A 22,193-nucleotide genomic window follows, 5' to 3' on the forward strand; every position below is an offset into this window, starting at 1 on the left:
ATCATTCCCTTCTCTTCCCTAGACTGGAGTTTCTCTGGGTTTTGTGAGCTAGAAGTAACTGGGGGTTTGAATTTCCAGCTTTACCAACAACTGTCAAAGTCCCCATGTTAATCCACGTGGGATCAATCTGTAGATGGCAGAGAAGGGGTTCGGTCTCAAGTCAGCCTGTCTATAAACTTCATGCTTTTCTCCTGACAAGATAACAGGACAGGGGAGCACAGGAAAGTATGTCCAGCAGAGCACTGTAGCAAAACACTCCAGGCAGGACCAAGAGACCTGGGTTTTAAACCTGCCTCTGAATGAGAAACAGTTGTGTCACCTGAGGTCAGTTGCTTAACGCTTGTATGCAGCCATTCCTTCATCCGCCCACCAGTGGGTAGAGGGCTGAGGTTCAGCATATTTTTTTCACCGTCTGACAATGTAATCTGCCAACCTGAGAGCACAGAGCTTGGTGTATCAATTACTTAATTTTCTTTCGCGTCTGTCTCATTCTCTTAAGCTGTCAGCTCTATCAGGGGAGGCATTTCTGTCTTTGCTGTATTTCCAACAGTGCCTGCCCCTTATTAGATACTTGAGAATGATTTATGGAACGCAAGAAAAAAGTCTGGAGAGGGAGCATGGTGTCGTGCAGTGGTTTTCAAACTTTAGGGTGCATCAGAATCGCCTGAAAGGCCCATTTCAAAGTTTAGCAGGGGTCTAGGGTGGGGCCTGAGAATGTGCATTTTCCAACAAGGTCCCAGGGGCTGCTGCTTGTTCTGTGGGTTCTGAGACCTACTGGTGTTGTGGGAAAGAGCTGGCTTCTGTGGCAGGCCTCCTTCATCCAAATCCTGGCTGTCAGCTTCTTTCACCTCTCTGAACATCAGCTTCCTCACTTGTAAATATGCAGATACCAACAAGAACCGACCTCACAAGATTCCTGTAGGTAAAATACTCCAACAGGGCCTGGTATTTCAAAAACCTCGTGTTTGCTAGTATTATCGGGAGATTTTTCTCTCCTGCTTTGATGTTTTAGTCTGTATTTATATTCGTTCTTCCAACAACAAAACGAGGATATCTAATTCGGAAATTCTGGTTCTTACCTCAATAGTTATTCTGCACGCTACTAGGGACCAGCTTTTCCCTCTTAAGATCTATATGGATTTGGACCTATGCTGAGTAACAGAAAGAGATTTCTGAATTAAGAAGTCAAGTACCTTTAGCCTTTTAAGGTGAGTACCTATATTTCCCAAACCAGGCAACATCTATGTTCCAGCAATAAATAACGAGGTCACCTTCTGCCTAGAGAGAGTGGCCATGACGGTCATCTCTGGATGGTCAAGGCCATGATGGATATCACCTTTCTGAGACCGCCTGGGCTGGCTGTGGAAGGTGCAGAGAACTTCCTCTATTTAAGCTGGAGGAAATGAAAACAACAATCAGATTTAAGTGGCCTCTATCAGGAAATGAACTTTAATGGATACTGTCATCACCAGGCCTACCTCAGAGTTGCTGGGCTCACAACGTTGGGATGAAATAAAAAACCAGGCCTAAACACTGAGTCACCTACCCGCAACTCATGACGAATCTTGTCTTTACTACTTTATGTTTGCTTTAATATGTTCCTCTCCCTGTTCATTCAAGCTTTTCTATGATTCTGTTAAACTGCCCACAAGCCTTTGCAAATGATTGCACACCTTACCTGAGACGGAAGCTCCACTGGGAACCAAGAGATGGAATCGTTTTTTGCCACTTTCTCTTAAGTGAGATCTGAAAAATTCTCTCTTCTCCATCACATTCCAACCCTAGAATGGAGCAGTCCTTTCCGAGGGTGCTTGGAGGGGACTGCCCTCTGTTTCTAAGGAAGTCCTTTCCTCGCAGAAGAATGAGAACCTGCCTTGTTATCTGGGCTACGTGACCTGGGGCTCTTCCCGATAACACTCACTTGAATTCTAGACCCAGTCCTAGCCTTCCTCGACCCAGCTGGCCTATGAGAACCTCCCTCTATTCAAAACACCTCCAGATTTTGCACTGAAATTCAGGCCTGCGGTTCAGCTGTCATCTTTACTTGCGACTTCAAGATCAAGAGATCAAAATCAAGTGATCAAGGGCAGTAAGAGGGAGGCAGTTTGAGGGAATCTGACCTCATGGGAGAATCTCTGACTTGTTAACAAAATGGGCCTCTGGGGTCAAGGAACAGGAATGTGGCAGAGCTGACAGGCCTGGCCACGCAGCCCATCTGACAGCAGCACACGACGGGGGAGAGCACGGACTCTGGAGCCACACAACTGGGTTTGAATCTTTGTTCCACCACTGGTTAGCTAGGTGAACTCTGGCACACCTCCTCATGCCTCAGTTTCTTCATCTGTAAAATCGAAATAATAGTTTTTCTACCTATTATTAGGAAGCTTAGTTCAAATACGTAAAACAGAATGGTGCCCGACACACAGTAAGTGTTAGGTGTTTGTTAAATGAATAAGATGTATCGAGTCCTGCTATGTGTCACAGATGGCCAACAAATGGCTCTTATTCTTAAGGAATTCATGGTCTGGTAAAGGAGACAGGCTTGGGAAGAAGTAAGTGGTGCAAGTTATGTGTGGAGTGATGAGCTCTAGTTGAAGGATAAATATGGCAGGTTCCTTTTATTAAGCAGCTATTAGGTGCTTTCTACATTTGTCCTCTCTTTAATCCTTCTAAGAGTTCTGCAAGGTAGGAATTATGGTCTCAAGATATCTATGAAGAAAGTTTAAGTCACTGACCGACTAGTCACAGCCAAGCAGCTGAGCTGGGATTTGGACGCAGACCTGCCCCACTTCAAAGTTCACGCTCTTCCTCCTGACAAGATAAAGGGGTGAGACGCTAGGGAACCATGTGCCATGTGCCCTGCATCCCAGAAGAAACAGGTGCGGCCAGAGGGCAGGAGACTAGTTTTTTGTTTTTTGTTTTCCCCTCAACCCATAGATAACTGTGTGACTTTGGAGCAATTACCGTTTTCCCTTGTGCTTCAGCTTCTCCAGGTATAAAACAGTGTTCATCTGTGTCCTACCTGCACTGCCAGTCAAGAGTTAGTGTGAGATCAACAGCAATAACCAGGGCAGCCCTGAGAAGCATCTAGAACGCTAGAGAAGAGTAGGATGCTCCAACTCTAAACCTCAGAGCACAGCAGTCTTGGTGGAATGATCTGTCATCCTGTCCTTCTTGAGCTGTTACCATGCAGTCCTATCTCCTTACCCAGGCTGGAAGCTCCCTGAGGGCAGGGACAGCATCTCCCCCTTCTTGTAATCCTGTAGCCTTCTGACCGGTGTTAGACACAAAGAAGGAACACACTAACCAGTTGTTAAGGAACAGAACTCCAGCAAGAGAGAAAGATTTCAGTAAAAAATGACAAAATGTGTCCAAGGAATCATAGAAGGATAAGGGGTTTGGTAGAACAAGTCAAGAAGACTAAAACAAATAAATGCAGAAAGGGATACTGTCTGGTTCTGAGATATCCCAGGCACAGATAAACTCAGGTTAGGCGCTTGTACTTCCAGATTCAGAGAAGAACAAACTTCCTAAACCTCTAAAGGTTTTGCCAATCACTAATTATATGGCAATTATTCTATTTTGGGCTTTTGCTAATGAGATCTGGGAAGTGTCTTAATTACCCAAAATTATGAAAATAATTTCAAACTTGACCCTAGGGCTAGTTTTACTCCACTTAGGAAGAAAAATATAAATGAATGTACAAGGGGTTATTTTTTATTAAGAAATAGTCTGCATTTGCTGCAACTCTAGGCTCCTATTGTAAATCCAAGTCGACAGCATCCCAATGCTTTGATGTTTGACGTTTCGGGCACATTTGCAGTGTCACTGTTACATTCAATAGACTGCTGGTGGATTTTGGTAACTTCCAGAAAAAGGCGATCTCTTTCAACCGTGGTGCCTTAGAAATCCCAGTCACTGCCAAAGGAGAAGAGGTGAATAGGTGAGGCCCTAGGACATAGTATAGAAGTAGGAGTAGAGAGGGTAAGAGGAAATGGTAAGCTTGTTATATAATACACGCTTTCCCTCCTGAACTGCTTCCTACAGCCAAGTAAAAGGGAATTTCCTCAGATAGTACTACATCCTATTTGGATATACCTTTGTAATTTAGAACCTGTTTTTGTGATGTCATAAGGAGGGGAGTTTAGTATGGAAGGTAAGAGCATAACTTTTTTTTTTTTTTTTTTTTTTTGCGGTACGCGGGCCTCTCACTGTTGTGGCCTCTCCCGTTGCGGAGCACAGGCTCCGGATGCACAGGCTCAGCGGCCATGGCTCACGGGCCCAGCCGCTCCGCGGCATGTGGGATCCTCCCGGACTGGGGCACGAACCCACGTCCCCCTGCATCGGTAGGCGGACTCCCAACCACTGCGCCACCAGGGAAGCTCGGAAATGCCCTTTTAATGACAGCTGAAGCAGTTACTGACCAAATAGTTCCCAGGAGTTATTACTAGAAACACATGCTTTCCAATGCTGCTGAGAAAAGATTTAAGTAGCAGTTTATGTTCCTTCTAATCTTCCTAGACTTTCATACTTCTGGGTTGACCATGAGACAATCAAGACCATCTGTTCCATGTGGGAATCAGAAGTGGAACAAGTGAGAGATCGTAGTTTTGTAAAACATCTGCCACCACCCTCTCTATGAAACCAATCACTTTTAGAAACATCTGTAATGTATGAAGTACTTACAGTCGACTCTAATCTTGCGGTAATAGCTTAATTAGGCCTCCAAAAAAAAATGCCCCCTCCTTCCAGGAGCCTGGCAACACATCTGTGAGTCTGTGGTTCAGTCTCATGTTGCGCTCCCACTTTGTCTTTTAATTCAATCCCAACTATGAAAGTAGGAAACATTTCTAAAGCTTTGGTCCCCACATGCTTCTCCAGTACCATGGTCTGTATTTTCTTTGTTCCCTTTCTTTTTTTGCATGTTTCCCCATTCCTGAGACCCAATGGGAACATGGCAGTCTTCAGAGACCCTCCCTCGGGCTAGGCTAGGCTGCCCTCCTGTTGCCAACTTAGCACTCTGCAACATTCAGAGTGCAATTCAATCACTCTTGAATGGCTCCATTACTAGAGACTTAAGTCCCATGAGGCAGATCCTGTTTACTACTGTATCTTCACAGCCTAGTCCAGTGCCTGGTGCCTAGTAGACGTTACACAAGTATTTCCGTTTGTTGATCTCTGGCTCTGTGGAATAAGTTGTTTCAAGATGGCAAGAAGGGAGCAGTTCATACACGGTCGAGGTAACCCGGTTTCAGTAGAAATATAAGAATTGTTGGGAAGCTGTGGAAGGAAGCGGGAAGAATCTGAAGAAGCACAGAGACGGCCCCTCAAGCACGGCAGCTTAAGAAGCAAACTCTGAGCCTCTGGAAGGGGAGAAAACTAGAAAGAGTAGCCTTGAGACAGAAATACCTCAGGGGTGTTTTAGAGAAAAAAGAAACAGAGTGCAACTAATTAAGACGTAGGATGTGCGGGAACTTAGTCGAATGAAGTTGTGTTTGGAGAGTTGTCTCTGACAGGAAGAGCCTACAAAGCAACAAAGAAACACTGGCTGATTGCATACTATGTCGGGGCAGCAGGGAAAGGGGAAGAGACAGACACTGCTCTGAATATGACCAATTTCATGGTCTGATAAGGGAAACAGATATGAAAATATTTAAAAACAATGTGAAAAGTGTTGGCATTCATTCATTACTTCACTCATTCAGTCACACAACAAACGTTACTCTACACTGTGTGTAGAGACTGAGACGACCACCTCCGCTGGGAGAGTCCCAGACCATCCCATGCAAGGGGATAATTCAGCAGACTATCCAATGGGGCTCTTCTTTTTTTTTTTAAAAAATAGTTATTATTATTAATCTTTGATTCTAATCTGCTTTGGATCCATCACATGAGAAACTCCTCAGATGCCATATTAATACAACCCTTTGCTCACAGACACACAGACTCCTGAAGCCAGTCCTCCACACCTGCTTCCGCATCCACTCTGCTGGGGATCTAGCAGGAAATAATATATTTCAAAAAGTCATAAAACAGAAACGGCATTTACGATGAGAAGACAGTAAAAGTAGTTAACGCTAGTGAGAGCTTCCTCTGTCTCAGGCACTAGGCAGACTCCTTTACATGCTGGAGCTTATGAGAACGACTTCTCAGTATCTGTACCATCTCTGCTTTCACCTGAGGCATCTGAGATTGAGCAAAGTTGAATAACCTGTCCAAGGTCAAGCGGCATGGGTGGTAGTCAAGCTCGGGTCTGCTTGACTTCAGGGTCGGTGTCTTGTCTCAATGAGCTCCTTTCACGTTGTGGGAGGGGAGTGCTGGAGGGAGAAGAGGCAGGAGGTGGGAGGGAAAGAGAGAAGGTGGAGGAGAGACAGAGTGAAAGGAGACAGGCGAGAGAGAGGCCAAGTGTTTCCCAGAGGTGACAAGGGACAGTGGAACGGCACGCTTTGCATGCAGTTGGGGTTAATCAATAGTAGACCCCTCCTCAGGGATCTTTTGTCTCAAGAGAATGACCAGTAACTAGACGGATGGAATTCTGTCTGCTTGAAAACACTACGAATCAGTGACATTTCTCACCAGAAGGCAGACTGCCTAACTAAATAAAAAACTCATCTTAAGCAGGGATGAGCCCACCTTATGTTTCTCCCTCCCACCCAGGTGCTCGGAACCGTGTACAGCTCTCAGTCGACATGTGATATGTGGATGAATGCAAGTTGCTAAGGGACACAAAATTTTCGGGAAGAAGCACTCCTTTCAAAGCCAAATAAACGTGTTTGTGTTCTTGCCATCTTGTGAGAGTTAAAGCAAAAGCAATTACTTGGAATGGAAATTGATTAAAGCTTTTGGTAATGAGTTCAAAAGCAAGTAACAAAACCAAACGGCTGGGAAAGTCGAAAAGAAACCAAACAGGAGGGAATCCTAATGTTAGGTGAAAACTTTGCCCTTAAAGCACAGGAAGGTAGAACATATGAAACTGAGAGAGGCGACCGATGAGAGGCGTGATTTGCATTCCACCTGCATTCTAACCTAATGAAAATAAAGCCATGTGCTGGGGCAGGGCTGTCACTCTCAATTGATCCAAATTGTTTTGCTTGTCTCACAAAGTGCTTCAAACATATCAAATGCACTTGCTGTGTTGAAGAAGTAGTCCATAACAAGACTGGAAATTAACAGTGGTTTCTGAATTAGTCTCAAACATACAAAATGTCATCCTTTTCTTTTTTTTTTTTAAGACGGAACACATTTTTCCAAGATGACCTAACTTCCATGATGGCTAAATCTGTTTAAAATAAGCATGCCGGATAAACTCACCTCAGGGCTGACATAAGAAATAAAATGCACATTTACTGTGATGCCAGGTAATGTTACACGTTAAGATTTAACAAGAATAAACAAATTAACTCACTTTAAAAAAGACATTTATTGTAATCTTGCTCCATTCCACTTTTCCTTTTGGTTTTATTTTGATTTTTCCCACTTGTTTAATTTATTCTAGTCTAAAAATGCTTAAATTATTCAGTAATGTACCAAAACATTAAACAATCTCAGATGCGCTCATGACAACATTAAGTTCTTAAATCCCTATAACTGTGTATGACATGGAACCAGCCCCTGTACCGCCTTAATCAAATAAATTTCACCATGTCCTCTGACTGTATTTGTCAGGATTTCTGGGAGTCAGTGACCACCCACATTGGGACGAAAGAACAGGACACACAGCAATTTCTTGACAGCAACTGCATTCATGTTTTTTTTTTTCTCTTCGGGAGCTGTGAAATTAAGTTTGGGGGAGATGAACAATCCCTTTAAAGCTTTTGTTTTTTCTTCCACTCTTTTCCCTTGCCAACACCTAGTCTAGGTGTTCAGTCATTGCCTGAATGACCTGTGACAAAGAGAAAATACAGAGAGCAAAAAACCAGGCTGGCCTCATTAAAATATCCACAGGAGAACCAGTAGATGAGTAAGTACCCTGGATGTGTAAGGCTGGCATAATGGGAATACTGTCCAACCCTTGCACATCATAGATAGGAAATAAGTCTCAAAGGGCTGACGTGATCTGTCAGAAGACCTCTGACTAATACGTGGACCTAGCATCCACACTTTCTGACCCCTAGGCAAAGATCTTTCCTTTCCACTACTGGACTAGGAATCAGGGGACCCGGGACCTGAGTTCCAGTCCAATCTGTCACTAGTTAGTGTAAACTTTTTTTTATTATGGTAAAATATACCTAACATAAAATGTACCATTTTAACCAGTCGTAAGAGTAGAGTTTGGTGGCATTAAGTACATTCATATCGTTGTACAACCTTCACCACCTTCCACCTTAGAACATTTTTACCTTCCCCAACTGGAAGTCTGTACCCATCGAATAGTAACTCCCCCTCCCCCCCTCCCCCCACCCCTGGCAACCACCATTCTACTTTCTGTTTCTACGAATTTGATTACTCTAAGTACTTCATCTAAACAGAATCATAGAATCTTCATCCTTTTGTGTCTGGCTTATTTCACTTAGCGTAATATTTTCAAGTTTTATCTATGTTGTAGCAGGTGTCAGAATGTCCCTCCTTTTTAAGGCTGAATAATATTCCATTTAGGTACGTACATTTTGTTTATCCATTCACCTGTTGATGGACACTTGGCTTGCCTCCCCCCTTTGGTTATTGTGAATATTGCTGCTCTGAACATGGATGTACAAATATCTGCTTGAATTAATGTAACCTTTAATCCAGCAATTTCTCCCTTCCCTAGCGTCAATGTTATCATCTCTAAAATGATGGTCGAAGGATACGCACCTTCTTGAGTATCCCATTTGCTACTAGTACAATCATTTCTCCAGGGACCACCCAGTATTTCACTAAGCTGGTTGCAAAGAGCTGTTGTTAACCCAGCCCAAATTTGGATTGCCACACAATGAATAGCTGTGAGGTCAAGGTTAAAGGTGGTTACTCCCTGGCCCTGGGAATTCCAACTGTGTACAGAAAAGGGAATATGCTAGAGAATACTGGCAAGTTCCCTCTCCTACTCCCTGCTCCTAGCATCTCACCCTCTAGAAATTCATCCTGTGCAAAAGATTCAGTTCAGTTCAACCCGACAACCATTTATTGAGCACCTAGCAAGCGCTGAGCTCTGTGCTAGGTATTCACTGGCTGGATCTCAGCATCACTAAACTATTTTTCTCTGGAAGACATTGTAATGGAACAGCGTATTTTTAAAAGTGCTAGCTGTTACAGGCTGTGACTTCAAAAAGAATAAATTAACTCACTGCAAAGGAAAGAAAAAAAACAGTGTAAGTATGCAGAAGAAACAGACACCTTTCCATCTGCTGGCACCTTTGTCCCTGTTTGCTTCCCTCCTGCAGCCTCCATACTCTCCCTAGCTGTTCCACTCTTCCTTGAAGGCAGGATTTAAAACATCTACAGAGCCTGCTCAGCAAAGCAGTTAGAGAGCCCCGCTTACATTTCAATCTGATCAGTGGCTTCGCAAGCCATTCCCTGGCTCAGGAAGTGCTTCCCAGCACAGGCAGCGAGGAGAATCCCTCGACTCCACCCCCCTCCGCCCTCCCGTGATGGAAAACAAGCAGGCCAACTTATTTGCCAAGACTGCTGGAGCACCCCCATGCTACGTTTCAGTCTAAAACGACTTTTCCTGTCCAAGTTACTGATTTCCCTGAAAACAGCGAGTGATGATGAAACGGTGGACATTTAACTCAAGTGCTCTTTCCTAATGGTCCTGCATTAGCATTCTGTGAGGCAAAGCAGCAACAAACTTAACATATTTGTGTTTTCCAGCGGGGAGGGAGAGACAGATGTAGAGAAAAGCTGTTGAAAACAAAAGGTCATTTTATTTGATAGCATTTAAAGAACATTAGATCGGTACTCTACGACCTGGGCTGCGTACGGCTGCGTAAACAAAGGGTCATTCTCGGTAGACAGTGTGCTGTTTGTCAGGTAGGGTTCTCCCTGGCCTGGAGCAAATGGCATCAAGTCCCATCTCTAAGTGACAGAGCCCAGTGGACCAGAAGCCATCCTCCTGAGCTGCTGCTCGCCATGGAATCTCAAACAAGTTCGGAACTTTTGACTGATTTGATAAAAATCCCAAACCCACAGTAGCCCATTATGTGGGCAAACAATTCATTTTATATTCACCTCCTTGTCGTGTTAGTACAGAGGTCACCCAAAGAGGAGGCCTAATTAATCAAACTGTCAGAGGCAATGAGGAGAAGCATGTTAATAGGACTTGTATTTCACCCAGGAAAGCAGAGGCCTGACAGGGACCAGAAAATATGGCCTTGGTGTTGCTGTTTATTCGCAACGCTGAGATCAGTGGTTATGGGAGCCAAGCAGTGTGTGGTTGATAAAGTGCGGGGTGTCAAGCGGCAGCAGCAACTCGAAATTAGACTGACAAGAGCCAGCACTTGGTGGATATTGATAGCTAATAAATAGGAAGCCGGGCTCAGAGGGACATATCAAAGAGGGTGACACGGCCAAGAGGCGTGTGTGTGCAGTTAGGCAGGGGCCAGGGAGAAAAGGCAGAGTGCAGATCCTGCCCTTTGCTGATAGCTGAAAGGGTTTGCTTGAAAATGAGTCTTTTTTTTTTTAATTGAAGTATAGTTGATTGACAATATTATATTAGTTTCAGGTGTACAGCATAGTGATTCAGTATTTTTGCAGATTATACTTTACTATAAATTATTGCAAGATAATGCCTACAATTCTCTGTGCTCTACAATGTATTCTTGTTGCTTATCTATTTTATACATAGTAGCTTGCATCTCTTAATCCCATACACCCAATTTGTCCCTCCCCACTTCCCTCTCACCTTCGGTAACCACAAGTTTGTTTCTATACCTGTGAGTCTGTTTCTGTTTTGCATATGTATTCATTTGTATTTTTAGATTCCACATATAAGTGATATCATACAGTATTTGTCTTTGACGAATTTCACTAAGCATAATATTCTCTAGGTCCATCCACATTGTTGCAAATGGCAGAATTTCATTTGTTTTTATGGCTGAGTTATCTTCCATTGTACATATACTTGAAATGAAACTTCACTTCATTCAGCCAGTATTTCTCCACAGGCTGGTCTGCGCTAGTCCTGGGCTGGAGGCTGTGATGCCAAGACGCACGAGAGGTCACCCCTACTTGCTGGGCTTATTTTGGAGCGCAGCCTCCCTTAAGAATGTGATGAAGGCCACAGACCTTCAAAAGAGAAAATTCACGTTTACACCAAAGACACAGAATTAACATACAATTTCAGGGCTTTTTACAGACTTAAAGCCCATTCAGGGGCATTTTCAGAGGGGAGTTCTGGCTTAAGAGTTCCCTGTCTGCTGTCACCACTTACTACAGAGGGGGTATATTTTCAGAGGTGAATGAGCATCATTTGGCGGGGAGAAGGAGACACATCACAAGGGCACCATTTTCATAACAGGATTTCCATCAGAAAACTAGATAATATCTTCACATCACTCACATTGAACCCCATCTTATTCTTTCTGCAGCAACATCTCTGTTGCTGAGGAAGCAGCCACAGTGTTCAGAGGCGTCAGCCAGCAAAGGAATCAACAGCTCCCGGAACGAGCAGGGCTCTGAGACTTAAGGGCACAGCAGTTGCACCTGAGGAGTTCCATAAACCTGGCACAGATGCCAGGCCCCCAAAGGGCAGCCCCATTCTCGAATTCTGGGAAGGGGACCAGGCTTCTGATGGTTTCCTGGGCTCCATAGAGGATCACGATGTGCCCAAAAGGTTTACAGCTTTATCACATTGATTCTTATAACAGCCTTTACGGAGGCTACTGCTATGTGTCCAAGCTGATCTATGACTAGAACATGGACTAAACCATTTTAGACAACTTTCATCAACAAGGGAGAAATGTAAAGGGTTAAGTCTTTTGTTTTTTGAATGTATTCCCCCGATTTTTTAACCCCCCCTTTCTATGTTTCTTTCTTATCACTTATTCTAATTCAAAACTGGATGTATTTGTTTTACTCACCTGTTTACTTGCTTGTTCTTTAGTCTCCCCTACTAGATTTTAAGGTCACCACAGCAGGATCTGTGGTCTATTTTATGCCTAATATATATCCATTGCCAAGCACACAGCCTGGCACATAGTAGGTGCTCAATAAATGTTTGCAGAATGAATGAATGAGTGTATGTCCCTAAGTTCAGCTGAAAATAAAATTAATCAGAATACCATGAATCTGTGTTTGAATATGAATTCATTACTTTACTTCAAAATATGCATTGGGGGGCTTCCCTGGTGGCGCAGTGGTTGAGAGTCCGCCTGCTGATGCAGGGGACACGGGTTCATGCCCCAGTCCGGGAAGATCCCACATGCTGCGGAGTGGCTGGGCCCGTGAGCCATGGCTGCTGAGCCTGCGCATCCAGAGCCTGTGCTCCGCAACGGGAGAGGCCACAACAGTTAAAAAAAAAAAAAAAAAAAATGCATTGGGCATCTAATAATATTGCCAGCCCTTGTTAGAACCTAGGGATTCAGTTACCAAAAGAGCCTTGACACTGCCTTTAAGAAGCTCTACAGTCTCACTCCTTGTCTGGAACAGAATAAATAATAAATATAACGACTGAAACTATATTAGTAATCATAGGTGTTAGATTGTTCTTATAATTCAGGTTATGCAAAGTAATTTGCACATATCTCATGGATGCTCGTAACTATCTTATAAATGAAATGCTGTTATTGGTCCCATTTTACAGATGAAGATCTGAGCTCTGAAGGGGTGAAGTAAGCTGGCAATGGCCAGCAGGGGGCAAATGGGGGAGCTGGGGTTTGACATCAGCTGGGTCTGACTCTGAAGCCTGGATTCCTAGGATGAGCAACAGGGTCACGCCCAGGTGCTTCTAAAACATCCAGGAAACAGACCCAGAAAAATATAAGCTACATATGTGAACTTCCTTGCGTCCTGTCCTGCACCCAGGTTTTACAGCCAAGAGTTTAATGTCATATGTCTTAATGGAGTTTTTCAGTTTGCAAAGAACGTCCACATAAAACAACACATTTCACCCTCAGAGAAACTCTGTAGGGAGAGAAAAGAGAATATTAGCCTCTTTTTTCAGAAGAGGTAACAGTCTCAGGGAAGGCCTGGTTTGGGGCCACACAGCTGGTAAGCAGTAGTGAAGAGGCTCTCTGGGTCCCAGTATCACTTTAGTTTTTGCATTTCAAGGATTCAGAAACTATCCTAGTGGATCTTTGGAAAACAATCTGTGGGCGGCACAGGATAAGGAGACAGGAGAGCAGCAGGTTACTGTGGGGCAAGAGCCACCTGGCTTCTTTGTCCCAGCCTCACCACCGACGAGCTGCGGGGTCTGAGTGAGTCACTTACTCTCTCTGGGCTCTGCTTCTTCCCGGCCAAGAGTGGACGGGGACCCTGATGACAATGAATCTATAAGTTACTTTCCAGCACTGACACAATGGGAAGCTATATCTCACCCCTTGTTTCTTTCTCCTTTTTGGCTTCCTTTCTTCATCTTTTAGATTCTTTTATAACATTTGGGAATTGGATGTGACAAAGGCTGTCTCTTCAGGACTAAGGACCTTGGCTGTCAGGTCTCAGAAACACAACCGCCCCTCGCGCAGGGTGAAGTAGCAGTTCACGGGGAGGCGGTGGTCCTTCGTCATCAGGCAGCATTTGTTATGATGGATAATGGGGATTCCTAATACCCCATGTCTCATATTTAAACTGGACTGATTCAGGGACTTTGCTACTGAGGAATGAATCTTTACTTTAGGGCCAGAAATTTAGTCTCTTTAGAATCCTATCAGGAACCTCCCCAATACTCCATGGGAGATGTTATTTTAATGTTAAAAGAAGCTTATTACCACAAATGTCCATTTAACTTTTACCATTTTCATGCGTGTTCCTATAACGTTAGAGGAACTTTCAAAAGAATACAATTGCTTTGTGCAGTGGGCCTCATTATCACAGAATTTAAAGGGGTGGGGGAGGGTTTTTTTTCTATCATCTCCCTGACTGACAGCCCGCAGGGAGAGAGCCAGTTGGAGACTTGGAGGAGGCCTGTGCCCTAGTTCCCGCTCTCCCTGTAACTCAGTGCAATCACGGGCAAGTCATTTAACCTTGATTTCTTAAATTGAGAATGGAATCACACCAATTAAGCCTGCCTCAAAGGAACGGGAAAGTAGAATGGAGCCATGAGACAGTTCCCATTTCCTGCCTCTTCTCATTTTGCCCTTTCTGTTCATTTAATGTTGCCTAAAACCACCACACTTGGTCACTACAGAATAAAAGCAGAAATCAGGTTGTTTCACTTCTCTGCTTTAAATTCTTTACAGGCTTTTCATTATCTAAGAATAAACCCCAAATCTGTGAGCTCCCCACACAGAATCGTCACCTGCATCCACTCCTTTGGCCTCTCTGTGCCCTTTACTCTTTCGCCTCAGTCTCCTCGATTCTGCTATTTCCTGTTCCGAAGGCCTTCCCTCTCTAGCACTGCCAAGTGGCCGTGGCTGGGTCATCTTTCAAGATCTGGCTTGAACACGACCCTGTCTTTGGGTTCATAAACCTGCGCCGGCCCAACTTTAGCACAACCACCTTCTTTCTCCTCTGTTCCTACAGCCCTCTGTGAGGACCTTCATTTAGGCAGTTTCTGCAGTATTGTAATTAATGATGTTTCAATGTTCTCACCCCTCACTATATCAGTGTTTCTTTTGTGATCCTTGCATCAGGATTACCTGTGATGCTCCTTAGAAATGAAGACTCCTGGGTCCCACTCAAACTCAATGAATTCACACCTCTGGAGGAGGGTATGTCTCGGGCACGCTGAAGTTTAAGAATCACCCGGCTTGTGCGTGAGCTCTTGAGAGGTGGGCATCATGCCTGATGCCCTGTGTATCTCCAGGGCTTAGCACAGTATATGTGGCACCTAGCAGGCACTCAATAAACATTTGTGAGTGAATAAATCACTTATGCCTTTAGGACATAGGCAAGTGGAGTTTTTTTTTTTTTTTAACATCTTTATTGGAGTATAATTGCTTTACAATGGTGTGTTAGTTTCTGCTTTACAACGAAGTGAATCAGTTATACATATACGTATGTTCCCATACCTCTTCCCTCTTGCATCTCCCTCCCTCCCACCCTCCCTATCCCACCCCTCTAGGTGGTCACAAAGCACCGAACTGATCTCCTTGTGCTATGCGGCTGCTTCCCACTAGCTATCTATTTTACGTTTGGTAGTGTATATATGTCCATGCCACTCTCTCACTTTGTCACAGCTTACCCTTTCCCCTCCCCATATCCTCAAGTCCATTCTCTAGTAGGTCTGTGTCTTTATTCCCGTCTTGCCCCTAGGTTCTTCATGACCATTTTTTTTTCTTAGATTCCATATATATGTGTTAGCATACAGTATTTGTTTTTCTCTTTCTAAACCATAATTCAAAAAGAGTCATGTACCAAAATGTTCATTGCAGCTCTGTTTACAATAGCCAGGACATGGAAGTAACCTAAGTGTCCATCAGCAGATGAATGGATAAAGAAGATGTGGCAAGTGGAGTTTTTGTCCTGAGCGTTTGGCATGAAGATGTTTTGCCTTAAGATGTCTCTAGAAACACATTTTGTCTAGCAGTGGGGCTATAAAAACCACTGTTGGGACAAAAGAGCTCAGAGAGAATTGCCATGTTTCTTTGCCAACACTGTTCTACGTTGCTCTGCAAAAAGGATGGTGGGAACTTACAACAAAAGTGGAATCTGAGAAAGAAGGGATTTGGGCAGGGAAAGCTGCTGCAGATGGAAACCCTGTAGAAGAGACCCTGCTGGCTGAGAAGGCCCGGAACGGACTGCCCCCCTTGTCCACGTGTGACTCCGTGGTGGAGTCAGCAGGCGTTCCCTGCAAGGCTGCACGATCAATCCAGTTCTCTGCTGTGGGCACTGAGAGGGAACACACCTCTCTGAACTTTTTTCTTCTACCCAGAAACAAATAAATATAAAAAAATATAAAATAAACTTAAATATTTATTTATGTTTGTATATATTTATATTTCATATAAATATAAAATACAAGCAAAATAAATACAAAAAGCTAAACTATGAGCAGCTAAAATGTAGCCTCTCGTGACCACCAAAGTAGCAGCAATGGATTCCCCAGGACGACCTCTTCACTGAAAAGAGAATTGAGGGTCCAAGACTAAAGGGGTGCACTGTCCTGCCCAGCTGCAGGCTCAGTCTGAGAAGCTCCACACCTCGAAGGCATTGCAGGTCCAGAAAGACGTGGGGACCTGCAGAGGTGGAAGAGACGCCTCTGTTATCCATTGGCCCTCCGGCATCCTTTCATTTAGCCGTCTTGAAAACCCATCTCTTTGAACTGAGGCTTTGCGGGGGCCATGACAAAATGAAGACGGAGACCGCTTTATTTTATTTGAGACAATCAAATTTCTCTTCAATAGGGCAATTTCAAGACTGGCTATTTTTGTAAATAGCGTACTGCAGCCCACCAGTAACACCACACCCTGCACACCTGCTTCTGGCTGCGTGGTGACATTCTCACTGAATTTGTTTCCTCCGATATTAGGAAAATAACTGATTTTCCCTTCCCATGGGGAAAACTGAGTGCACCAAAATTTCTGGTCATTTTCTACAGTGTGCACTGTGATTCTGAAATGGCAGATTTCACTGTGCACTGATAAAACCAAGCAAAGGAGACTGCTTCTTCTCTCCTGAGCTTCCCCCACTTGGCTCAAAAAAGGGCAGATGCCCTCCCACTATGTCTAACTTGATTACTCCCTTAAAAGGTTGGCAGGAGTCTCAGAGTTGCTCTCTGTGGGGCTGGCTTTGCCCTCCTTGAGGAGGGACCAGGACAGCATCTGAATGGCATTTGCATGGAACTGGCGTCAACAAGGCAACTTCCGGTGCTCTCCCGGCTGCTGCAGGACACAAAAGAGGTCAGGGAAGAGTCATTCCTTTCCCAAAGAGGTCATCCCAGATCTTGTCTCCGTGCCACACACCTTTGTTTCATGAATTCCTTTGAGCAAGCAACAATTTCTTCAAAAGATTCCTTTAAAAAGGAAGGGGCTTCTTTTTACCTTGGCAAGGAGACTATTGTCGCTTGAAAACAAAAGGAATCTGCACCTTCATCCTGATGACATTGCTATAGGAACCTTATTTACAGTATGACAAAAACCTGGTCCATTCTTACAGCCTCATTAAATCTAAGCCTCATTTAACTAGTAGGACATTTTTTACAATGGGTTTACTGGCGCACTGTGATAAATGGCTGTCTAACATCCTTCAACAATAGCCGGGCTCCAGCCATAACCATGATGTGTATAAACACAGCCAGTTTAACAATGCACAGTGCTGAATAGCAGGAAGTGAAGGCAAACATTTTCCCCAAGCATTTTCTGGTATGTGTTGGGGGGTAAAAAAAGAGAAAAAAAATTTACTAGAGTGAAATTTATAATTTTTTTTAACAAGTTTAATGTTTCAGCTGAGGAGAGTAAAGATGACCTTTGAAATTCATGATAGTTCAAAAAAAAGTTTTCCTGAAATTTGATAATTTGATCTCTGAGAGATAAAAAGGGTTGGCAATAGACTGAAAGTGACCCTATTCTTTTTCAAAAATCCTATATCTGAAAAATGAACAGGATGGCGTGTGAATATACACAGCTCACCCTTCTAGCAGCTGAAGTCTCACTTGCTTACTTGAGAATATGCGTTAGGTTGCCGGGCAAGTTAAAACAATCAGTAGCAGGCCAGATTCTAAAGCACTCGTTTTTTAAAAATGAGAAGGTCTATAAACTCCGTATTTTTACTCTGTGGTAGAGCATGTAACCACTGGATTCATATTCAAGACTGCGGAGGCCTCTTCCAGGTACTTGCGGGGGCCAAAGGGTGGAGAAGCATGTCGTTTCCTAACTTCGGGGAGAAACTCAAATGCACTCATCACATTTAGATCCTACCCGGATTTTCACTGGCCTCTGATTTAATTTCACACCAAATGCTATTGCATAACTGGACAGAGCAAAGCCTCTAGTATTTACACTGGAGACGAAGGTTTGACATTCTGTCTAAATGAAATTTCCCAGATGCTCCAAGAAGTTTTTACCTTGTTTCCACTCCAGCAGTTTGAAACGTCACCACATATTGCTGGAATGACAGGTGAGCAGAAGCCAAACCTGGCTTGGCTGGTGCCCAGAGCAAACAGGCCTGGGAACCAGCCTAAGATCCTCCGCCCCGCTCCCCTCGGAGGCGCTGGGAATGTTCTGTCCCACCAAGCAGCTCGCCAAAGGGGATCCAAAGCTTTGCCAGTGACCCTCTCAAAAGGCTAATTAGGAGAGACTGTGGACCATTATTACTGAAAATAAAGGACATGATCTCTCTCTGTCTCTTTCCCTCTTCATGCTTTAAAAATAAAAAAGGCTGCCCTTTGGAGTGAGTTTTGGCAATAGCTCTAATTTTATTATGAGAATATACATTTAAAACAGAAAACCAGTTTTCCATAAAACTAGTTTTCATGGTGTTAAAAAAAAAAAAAAAGCTAAGTGTATATCCTTAGGTTACTCCAGCGTCTTGTTTTTTTCTTCTTTTTAATACCAAAAAGCAGCTTCTACAACCTACACCTTCCTCCCCATATGGGATGGGAGGTGATCAGAAGGTATGGCTGTGTGCTTCATCAACAGTGAAAATCAATTAAGCATCGCTATTCCCCCCAGGAAGCCATCCCTTTGCAGAGCAGCCTGGCTTAACATGATGAGATATGGGAGCTCCCCACTCACAAAGGTAAAGATCCCTCACCTGGACAGTCCTGCCCAGATCAGAACAGCCTTTGGGCATATCCAGAATTCATTAATCTGCCATCCATTCTGCCCTTCGAGACTGACATACTGATGCTCTAACTACGAGGCTCCGTACCTCAGTTTCCCCAGTCTAACATAGACAGGACACTGGCCTGGATAATGTTTCATCCTGAATTCAAAGCTTCTATGTCTTACTTTTGAAGTGCAGCATAATTTCTAAAAAATTGAAAACTCTCTCCAGGCATGACTTGAGTTGCTCTTAATAAATATTGTTTCTCTATAGAAAACCTGCACTAGGATGAATAACAGAGGAAACCTTGTGGCAGTTCCTTTAGTTTTGCTTGTCATCCCCCAAAATGAGGTGCAAATAAAGAATCTGGGGGAAAACTCACCTGGAAAAGAGACAACAGCTAAGGAAAACACCCGATTCTCTTTGAATATCTGAGGAGCTGTCTGACATGTGGACTGAGGCATAGATGGATATAGGTTCAATCAAAGGAGAACATACAGCCTTGCCTGATGAATGGCCCTTAGCTGAGAGGAACAAAAGCACTGCAGTGCAAGTGGAAGCAGAACCAGCACCCAACCAGCAAAATCAATCCTGACCATACATGTGGTAACAGGTGGCCTGGTCACATCCTTTATACGACTCAGATGATTAAGCTGAGAGTGGATGAATTCATTCATTCTCATTCCCTCTCATTCTTAATACCTCTCTCTCTCTCTCTCTTCCTCTCCTGTGTTAAGGACTGTCGTAGAGGCACTGCATGGCTAACTAAACTTTAAGGAATGTTGCAATCCAGAGCTTCTGTCATCCTAAAAATCAAACGAAAACAGGAATGAAAAGAAATGGCCTAGCCTCCTATTTCTTCAACTCACATTTTTTTCATAGGGACAGTATATTTATTTGGGGCCTTTCCAATTTCTTAAACAGTGCTGTAACAGCCTCATAGTTAAGACCTTTTACACCAGCACTGTCTTTCCAGGAAGGTTAGGCTCTTAAAACACTATGTGAGCACTAATTATTCATTCAACCACACAGCTAGCAGTATGAACAAAAACTGTTTAGACCGATAAATACATGGCAGTAGGAATTAATTCACACCTGGAAAAATACTGATCCATACCCCTGTTAAAAATGAATACCTCTGCAAGAGGAATAAGTTGTAGAAAAAAATTCCTGGTGGGGATCAGTCTTCTTAGACTTTGTTTGATACGTTTTACTCTCCATCCTTTAAGACGAGGGAGTTCACTCAGAAGGCTTTAGTCTTCCTGTGAAAAAGGCTCATCAGTACCTATGGAGTAAACCACCACGCTCTGAGAAGGCTCACCCAGCTCTACGCCCTGAACACGTTCTAAAGGGATGCTGAGAACCAGAAAAGGGGGGGACGGAAGGAGAGCGAGGTTTTCTGCCCTGGTCCGGGACAGGGTTCTTTCAGGGGCTGTATGCTTAATGATGACATAAACCCATAATAAGACAGCTCAAAAGAAGTTGCTCACTCATATACTGATATGGCATTTCAACCTTCTAAGTTTTCAAACTGGTCCTTTCTTTTCCAAAGGCTGGAAACGGATATCTTCCTTAAGTCACCTGAGAAGCTTAAAGTGACCCCTTGTCATTTTCAAATTGCTGATATGTGCCCCAAATTTGTAAAGTTTCAGGCCCTAATAATACCAAAAAGTAAATAAAAGTCCATGGAAGAAAGCCAGCATTTACTCAGTGTCCATTAAATTCCAGGAATCTTTACATAGGGGGTTGCATTTAATCTGCAAATCAGCTATTTCACAACCTTTATGCTGGTGAGGCTCAGAGAGGTAAAGTAACTTGCTCAGGGTCTCACAATTAGTAAGTAACTGAACCAGGATTCAGACACAGTTCTAAGTCCAAAAGCCATGTTCTTTCCAATGCACCAGAGGCTCCAATAAAGTTTGCAGTCTACGCTGTTTTGGCATTCTAGACCTAGTAACAAGCGTCATCCGGGGTTTACTTGTGGACTGCCGTATTCCTAATTTGGGTCTTCATTCATATTTGGGTCTCCCCGGAATCTAGATTCTCAGAGTGAAGATATGGTTTGATGATACATGCACCCCAATGTTCATAGTTCATAGCAGCATTGTTTACGATTGCTAAGATATGGAAGCAACCTAAGTGTCCATCAATAGGTGAATGAATAAAGGAGATGTGATGTACACATGCACTCACACACACACACACACAGTAATACTACTTAGCCATAAAAAGAATGAAATTTCGCCATTTGCAACACCATGGATGGTATTATGCTAAATGAGATAAGTCAGAGAAAGACAAAACTATATGATATCACTTACATGTGGAATCTAAAAAATAAAACAAACTAGTGAACATAAATAAGAAACAGACTCACAGATACAGAGGACAAACAAGTGCTTACCAGTGGGGAGAGAGGTGGGGTGAAGGGCACGATAGGGGTAGGGGATTAAGAGATACAAACTATTATGTATAGAATAAATAAGCTACAAGGATATATTGTACAACACAGGGAATATAGCCAATATTTTATAATAACTCTAAATAGAGTATAACCTTTAAAAATTGTGAATCACTATGTTGCACTCTTGTAATTTATATAATATTATACATCAACTATACCTCAATTTAAAAAATGACATTAATGAACCAATCTGCATTCAATTCCTAATATCCAAATGTCCAGGGCAACCTCTGATGCTACAGCACCTGATGCACATGGGGTGTTCCTGGAATGTAAGAAATGGAGCCCTTCCTGCAACACACAATTCATGTCACAGTGGAAGGAGGTCTGGGCTCTCATTCTGGCTCCTCCAAAGCAGCACCTCCCATCTGCTTCTCAGTCTGTTTTCTCTTGTGCTAAATGAGCGATTAAGATTAGATGATCTCAAAGGTCCTTTCCTGTTCCATGCATGAGAAAATGTTATGCAGTTGGGAGAGAAAAAGTGAAAAAATAAAATAAGGAACCACGAAATGTTAGTGATGGAAAGAAACTCGGAGGTCAGTTAGAAATCAATCAATATTTTCATTTTATACATGAAGAGAGTGAGGGCTAAAGGGACAAGGTGACGCCCAAAATTACACGACTACGAAGTGAACCATGTGTATAACTGGGTTCCCTGAGTTGTAGCAGCAACCCTTCTGCTGTAACACAGAGCAGAACGAGCTTGAAATGAAACATATAATTAAGGGGAAAATACTTTAAAAATCAATAAAAGTCACAATTATCCATACCTCAATAAACCCAGAGTCCTGAATTAACTGGATTTTAAATTATTTTGCCCTCCACTTTACAGGAAAGAGGCAAAAATATATCCCAATCAGGAGTCAGTTTACAAGGAGAAATTCGAGGAATAAATACACTGCCAACTCAAACAACTGTAACTTCAAAGCCAGTTGTTCTCACATTTTAGGGG

The 22,193-nt window shown here is 43.3% G+C and overlaps 1 protein-coding gene across 2 annotated transcripts in view; it reads right to left on the bottom strand.

The window, feature by feature from the left end:
- MPPED2 (metallophosphoesterase domain containing 2) overlaps positions 1-22,193 on the bottom strand; it is a 175,791-nt gene that overhangs the window by 27,365 nt on the left and 126,233 nt on the right. The gene's annotated exons all lie outside the window — the stretch shown is intronic.

This window comes from Tursiops truncatus, chromosome 8, assembly GCF_011762595.2.
Source record: "Tursiops truncatus isolate mTurTru1 chromosome 8, mTurTru1.mat.Y, whole genome shotgun sequence".
Lineage (NCBI taxonomy): Eukaryota > Metazoa > Chordata > Mammalia > Artiodactyla > Delphinidae > Tursiops > Tursiops truncatus.